Source organism: Etheostoma cragini, chromosome 6, assembly GCF_013103735.1.
Source record: "Etheostoma cragini isolate CJK2018 chromosome 6, CSU_Ecrag_1.0, whole genome shotgun sequence".
Classification (NCBI taxonomy): domain Eukaryota; kingdom Metazoa; phylum Chordata; class Actinopteri; order Perciformes; family Percidae; genus Etheostoma; species Etheostoma cragini.
In genome coordinates, this window is record NC_048412.1 from 19878135 (window position 1) to 19885908 (window position 7774).

The 7774-nt window shown below is 36.3% G+C and overlaps 1 long non-coding RNA gene across 1 annotated transcript; it reads right to left on the reverse strand.

Annotated features, from left to right (window-relative positions):
• Positions 1-6442: 6442 nt before the first annotated feature.
• Positions 6443-7176, reverse strand: LOC117945616. The gene is made up of 3 exons (XR_004656848.1): positions 7071-7176; positions 6730-6764; positions 6443-6598 (listed from the first exon to the last, which is right to left on the reverse strand). It is a non-coding gene; the product is annotated as an uncharacterized LOC117945616 (long non-coding RNA).
• Positions 7177-7774: the final 598 nt, after the last annotated feature.

Consider the following 7774-nt stretch of genomic DNA (forward strand, 5'->3'; position numbering starts at 1 on the left):
TCTGAAGGCAAAAGGGGGTCCAACCCGTTACTAGCATGGGGTACCTAATAAAGTGGCCGGTGAGTGTATATACTATACTGCAACGTTGGACCACTATTGTGCATCTCTAACCTCTGTGCATCTCTAAATGTAACTGTAAATAATTAATTTGATGTTTTATAAAAGGAACAAATAGTCTTTATTTTCCCAAAAAAGTAAATACAGTAAGTGGGGCACAGAGGAAGAGGGCCAAACATTACTGAACATTGGCACAAAGGTTAAAGGATTAGAATTTATGTAAATAAGTGGTTCTCATTCTTTAGAATTTCAGTGGTCTTAGTTGATCCCTCAACATTAATTTAACTTTGGGTCACTGGTACCTACACCAGGGACCCCTGGACCTGTTCACCACAGACCCAAATGTTCTCAGCTGTTGCTGACATATGCTACTGCCTCTTCATGTGGCTCATTATGTTTGGCACATTGTCTGGGTCAGTTCTTATATCATAAGAAGTTAATAATGTAAATGCTAAATGCTCTAAAACCTGTTGATACTACAACAATGCAAAGGTTCTTAACCCTACAGTTTTGCACATATCATGTAAGACTTGATTTCTCCATTTTATGCAAAAAAACTCTCCAGAAAGTGCCATTTAATGGTTTATTTTTCAAAAACATTTCCTGGGGGGGGGCATGCCCCCAGACCCCCCTAGGGAGAGCCCCATCCTCCACAAAAATGACAAATACCAATTTAAACCCTAAAAGATGAAGTCCAAAGAAATTGCTTTGTAAGCGGCAAAATATCGGTTGGCCCCCCAAAATCTCCCTCCAAGGTTTGGGGAAAAGTTGGCAGCCCTGCTTCCGAGCACCGGGCTTCCACCCATTTCTTCTGTTAATCATGTTGTTGAGCCGCAGGGGTTAATTGTATGCAGTGCTGCGCGGGTTGTTGCCCTCCTCCAATTGTTTTCATCTCATCTCCGCTGAGAGAAAACAGACATGACATTTCAAAAATCTTTAATTTGTCAGAAGTATCATGTTTCCAAAAGCATCACTTCAATCAAATTTTATGTGACACATTTCCAGTATGCAACTAACACAGACACCAGACACAAACAAGCAAGCCCAATTTAACCACTGCATATAGGCTAGTAGGCAATAGTCCTCAAACTTTGAACACCCTTGTATACTGTACCAAATTGTATTAAGTGCTGTTCCTTCTACTCACTTGCAAATGTATGCTGATGATCATATAGGTTACGTTATTTAAGTCTGTGCCTTTTCACAGTTTACGGTTTTGTGTGGACCTTGCATTATGAGCATTAGATCCGCAGTTGAGGTTTCTGTCTGCCATTCCTAGTAACAAGTGAACAATGGGATGTATATGGAACCTGGGAGTAATTGCTTCTTTAGGGATAGCTTGTAACACTATTCCCTTTGCAATTAGTCTTGCTTTGCCAGACCCTCCTCCAAAGCACGCTGAAGGCCGGTCTGGCTACTCCACATAGCATTCTGGGATGGTAGGCAAACGGGCTCTGGTTTAATGGCATTTCTTCAACCCTTGTGTTGTCCTGGGTTCATTCTGACCCCAAATGAAATCTTTTGTCATGAAAATATATATATATATATATATTTTTTTATTCATCAAATGCTTTGAAAATAATGGTTGTTGTTTAGTACCATGCTCTTAATGATACACATACATTTTAAGTAAATTGATTGAATTACAGGTGTTTTACTGAATTTAATAACTTCGGTTGTCCTCTGGGGTCAAAAAGACCTCACTGCACAAAGTGGTTCAATAGAGCAAATAGTCCCACCATACTGCTACCATGCAGAGATCTGGGGTGCAGTCAACAATAGTCATCAAAAATCCACCAAATTTAAAATTCCAGCATAGAAAGCGGAAGGAAATGCCTCTGGTGGAATTTCCTGCAGCACCTATCCCGGAAGTAGAACCTGAATCACATAGACTACGTTGTCATAAACTCACATTGGATTAAAAGATTGACCGGCTGGCAGTTTCCACTACTGGCACTATTCAACATGTGGCACCTTAATGATCCCTGGTCGTAGCGGGTCACATGAACTATAGTGAGAGGGGATCCTTGAGCTGAACTCTGTCACTGGCTTTAACCTCAGAGCTGCTTATCAACCAGAGGAAAGCGAGGGAGAGGATCCACAGGAGGAGCAGGACAGATGGGCAGAGCTGCTGAACTCAACTAAGTGTGTATTTTTGGAAGTAACCACCACATTGGAAACTGGTGCTGTGATTAAAAGTAAAGCGAGGTTTGCAGCAAGTCAAGTATTCCAATGTTCAAATTAAAGCCCACCATTTAATGTACAAAATGTATTCTAGCTTACTTAGTACAAAGACAGCTGGAGCCTCCATCAGTGAGCTGAACTGTCACTGGCTGTAACCTCAGAGCCGCAGTTCAGCCAGAGTTGCACATGCGCAGTAGCTAGGCAAGATCACAACAGCTAGATAACTTTTTCTCCAACTTTGGTCAGTACAAGGCAGGATTAACTGGGAGACTAAGGTGCATTTCAAAATTTCTGTGGAATACCTGCAGAACAGGGACATGTTTAGTAGTTCTTTTGTAGATTATAGTGAACTAGTGCGTGTTGTAGCAGTGTTTTACCATTGAGAACAAGCTAGCATGTGCTGTGGCCTTGAAAGCCATGCAAAGTTTGAACAGCTCACCCAGAGACTGAAGGCAGAGGACATTCAGAAACCCGTATCTCACTCAAAACAGCATGGATGTTTTTTTCAAAGTTTGTATGTGTGTGTGTGTGTGTGTGTGTGTGTGTGTGTGTGTGTGTGTGTGCGCACCAGAGACTGAAAATAATCATTTTTTTCATAATATGGGTACTTTAAAGTTTATAAAAGAAAAAAGTTCCCTTTTTATTTTCTATGTACGTAGATGCACTCCTACAAAATCACCCAATTAGTCAAGAATGATTTATTTAAAATAAGGGCTTTCCATATCTTGTAAAAACTTGTCTGGTTATCACAGGAAAAAGAAATCACAATGTAATTTTTTTCTCTATTTTGCGCCCATATGTGGAAGCGCCCTTAAACAACTCGCCCTTGTCTACCAAATACCACTTCAACTAAGTTGCAACTGAAACCAAAGTTAGACACATACTCATCTCACCTCCACTCTTTTACAGTATGTGAGTGTAAAGTTACAGATTTTTAACATTCATAACCCAAGCTCATTTAACGCTCATGGACTCCTGTAAATGTTAAAAATGCTATTTAAACTGTATTATTAAGATTTGATTGTGTATCAAACTGTTGCTTATTCCCTGTTTCTGCCTTCAGGAAGAGTTAAACATCTTGCTCATTTAAAAAAACATTAACAATTTGATCAACATGTTTCATACATCAGAGTTCCAGAACGATAGGTTCACCACAAGAGGGCAGCATAATGCAGCCTTTAGCATAAAAGTGTTCTGCAGCTTCTAAGGACGTACTTTATCTCAATATTCGGACATTTTGCAACTTAGCACTTCAGTCATAATTATAGCTGCTGTAGCATGGCATTGATAAATAGTATTGTCGAAGTCTGATGACTAGCTTTTACTTGTCCTTCAGTTGCACCACAGGCACACTTTTAGTAAACCATTAATAATTAAACCATTAACATATTTCAACTAAAGTAAACCCACAGTACACAACTTTATTAAACTACATCCAAGTTTAAAACCTTAGCAGTTAACATTTAAAAACAGAATATTTTTTATGTATCTTGTTTTACATATCTTATGCATAATATCTTATCTCAATATGTTTTCATTGTTTAGAATATTGAGGGAAGACACAGTAGGAGAACAGGAGAATAAAACAAACTCAGATATACACTTAAATTCACAAAATAAATAAAACATAAAATACTAGAAGGGCAATTGGAGAGTGCAGACAACCGCTAAGGTATGCACTATGTCACCAAAATGTTTGTACTTGATTTTGTCATTGTACAGTAGACAAATAGAAATAAAGCTTATTTCAGTATTGTTTGACATTGATTGCATTCTAAAACACAAATCAATTGCCATGAAATACTAAACAATTGAATTTTGTGAAGAGTGATGCTCTATTCACCTACCCTGCATTTTATTAATTGCAGCACTAAACAAGGACGTAGGCTATTTGTATCGATTTATGACCATTATAGGATGAACGGAGAAAACATTTGTTTAATATTAAGGGTGTCAACATTTTTGATTTTAAATCGAAATTGATCAAAATTAATTTACAATCTTGAATATCAAATTAAAAAAATGGAATCGTCAATACTGCCACCCCCCCCACGTCAGGTCCGGTGGGCTTGTCAAGCACCCACACAAGCCCCCAGAAACAGCGGCATGTCTTATGCAACCAAGGGCTTAGCGTATAACGGTAGAATTGCACTCCTCTAACTCAGAGAAACATTTCCCAGAGACTTTGCATAGCAAAAGAAACTTCTGTACTTTCAGCAGATACTTCTTTTGTGGTACATCAACTTACCAGCTCAAACAATTAAGGGGTCCTTGTTTAAAACATCACGTTTAAACATTTAAATGAGTTATTAAACTAGGCATGATGAACGTGCACAATGAATGCAAACAGACCCGTGGAACTGCGCCCGACTCTGCTTTCAGGATGGACACATACTTAAATGAATTGAATGAAGTAATTTAACACAAAACATAGATATATCTATTAAACCAACAACAACAAAACTACTCTTCCGTCTTCATTTGGAATTAAACTTCCAAGTAACTCAACTCGTGCAAATGCAAGCGCCTTAAGAGTCTTCATAGTAGAAGACATCCAACCCTATTCGGTTGTGGAAAGCTCTGGCTTTTGGCATTTAATTAGAGTGCTAGACACTGTTTTTTATTGTTTTTGTTTATTTGTGACCTTGAATGTCATCTTCTGTGGAGAAGACTCTAGTTACTATTTGTTTTGGTATGTCCAATTGACTATAAGTTATTGTAACATAATTTACTTAACAATTCAATTATTTTTAATAAATATTTTAAATTTGACAATGTAGTGTGGTAAATTGCAAACAAAGGTTGGATATGTTGCATACAAAAAAACATTTAAAAAATAAAGAAATAAATGCAAAAATTGAGAAATGATTCAAATCGTGACCTTAGAATGAAAATGTAATCGAATCAAGGATTTGGAGAATCGTGGCACCCTTATTTAATATCATTAAAAGTAAATGTTTAATCTTGCCAGATGTCTTGGGGGCAAGATCTCGCCACAACTCTATTCAGCAGTAATGCATCCTGAAATTGGAGAGGATTTTACAACATTGGCAGCCAAGATGACATTGTTTACTGTTGTTAAAAGCTACATGCGACAATAATAGTTTTATAAAATAAAATGGTTTTACAAAAAACACAAAACACCAGTCCTGCCTACCTGGAGCAGATGACCAATCATAGAAGGCTGGTCAAGTGTCGCGTAACACTCAGCCGAAAATAGAAAAAAACAAGAAAAACGTTTATAACAGTTGGAAATCTGAACATTTTAGTTTACAATGATTTAGCTAAAATATATTTGCGTCATTATTGTTTTGGCTGCGTTTTAACATGGAAATCCAACATAAGATTGTAGATATGACAAAAATGAAGAAAAAGCATAATATGTCCCCCCTTTAAACTTTTTGAATGTTATTTATTTATAGTCTGCTCTAGCTTTTCCAACATTTCGGACACAGATATGGTCATAATAATCCAAAACGAAGGTAAATTGCATGTTTTGTTTTTGAAAAATTTTACATTTTCTTGAAAGGGAACCCTTAAAGACAATGTCAAATATGTGCACCTAAGTCTTCCTTGTCCCATGGCCCATATCCACAAAGTTTCATCGGAATTGGGCCAGTAATTTTATTCCATAAACCTGCTGACAAACAAACCAACAAACACACTGTCAAACCGAACCAAAACATATCCTTCTTGGCGGAGGTAAGAGTAATTTCATTGCTTTAATTATACATACACACCAGAATTAAATTTAAAAAACACATTAACCACTGTTTAGTAATAGCTGCACAATAAATGTTGTTAACCTTTTTAGGTGCAAAAGGAATCAGTGTGACAATGTTTAGTGTGAAAATTATCGTCAAACTCTGCAGCCCATGGAGTTCTTTTATTCTATTTTAGCTCTTAATTTTAGGTTTGAATAAATGTCACTATAAACCAAAGAGAAGCAGAGAAAATGTATCAATTAGAGAATTGACATTTATTAACATTTCTTTTCTTCAGGCTTGTTATAGTGTTGCAAGTTTTGTCATTTTCTGACCATCTGATGGACAAGTTAAAAGGAGGGATTTGTCAGTGCTTTGATCAACTCTCAATACCAACTGTTCATTATCACATACAGTACAGTATGTGATAATGAATGGTCAGTAATTGTTGGTCTATAGTAGGCTTTTTCTGATAAACTAACATTTATTATAATACAATATTACAACCACTGAGTGCTTCCCTCTTCAAAAAACATTAATCCATTTTCATTAAATCAGAAGAATTAAATAAAAACTCACCTTGAAATTAGGTTATTGAGTTTACAAGTTCTCATATATTGCTGAAGCGTTCTCATACACATTTTCTTCTTTTTCTAGGCAAAAAAATAGTTTTGTTAAAGTAGGTATATGTACAATTTGTATAATAGTGATATTATTGTGTACTTTGTTGTTATATTCATGATTGTCTTATTGTAGGATAAAGTTAGATCAAGGAAATACTAACCATTATTATCAGAATGTGACAGAGCTTTGTTGATTCTACATATTGGAAATACAAGCATTGTTAAAATTCAGCCATGCAACCAAACAACATAAAATTAAAACTGTAATCCATGTTGTGTGTTAGAGTAATATTTGGGAGTATTTTATGAAAACAATTATAAAGGACCTCCAGTTAATAAAATGTAAATGATTTTATTCTATTTAACATATTCTTACTTTTAATGTTTAGACTGCAGTAAGTCTAATACATACTGTATGATTATTAGAGTAAGGTTAATTCAGGGTTTATCTATTTTAAAAAAAGTCTTGCCGGTAATACTATGAAGGCTATTTTTCACATACGTTTTTTTGTAAAAATAAAGCCCTCCAACAGCTCCTGCTGAAGCAATTACTAAACACAAGATAACTATTCCAGCAATGGCACCAGCTGACAGACCTCCAGACCAGCTTTCTGAAATGAAACAAAAAACAAACAATTCACCTTGTAATATCTATTTTCCAAATGTTTATCATGGTAAATGCAAAATATGTCTGACTACTGTAGGGCCCTGAGTGTAATACAAGTTAAGGATTTGCTCAAGCACATTAGCAAATAGTTTAGCTTCCTGTTGGTGCAAAAAAAGCAGCGTCAAACATATGTTTGATGGGAAGATTTCTTTTGTGCCCTCTGCACAGGTCTCTTACGGTGGCGTACGTTCAGTGTGTCAGTTCACACACTGAAAAACATAGAAGAAATCTGTTACATTGAAACCACAAAATTATTTAACTGACTTGTGACCTTTGTTATGTAATGGGATTTCCGATTGATCAAATGTAATTGTTTTAAAGTTTTGACCCCAAGTCTTAATATAGCATGACTTCTTTAAACACAACCTTGACACATAATCACTGTTTAAGCAAACGTGGATGTTACACACAGAGGACATACAGAGCAACAGTGTTTCTGTCCACCTGGTAAGTATAAGTCGCACATTAACTGTCCTTTTAGCTGTTATGCTTCAGCTGCTAAATTGTGCACTTTCCTCACCAGCTAGTCGCTTACTTGG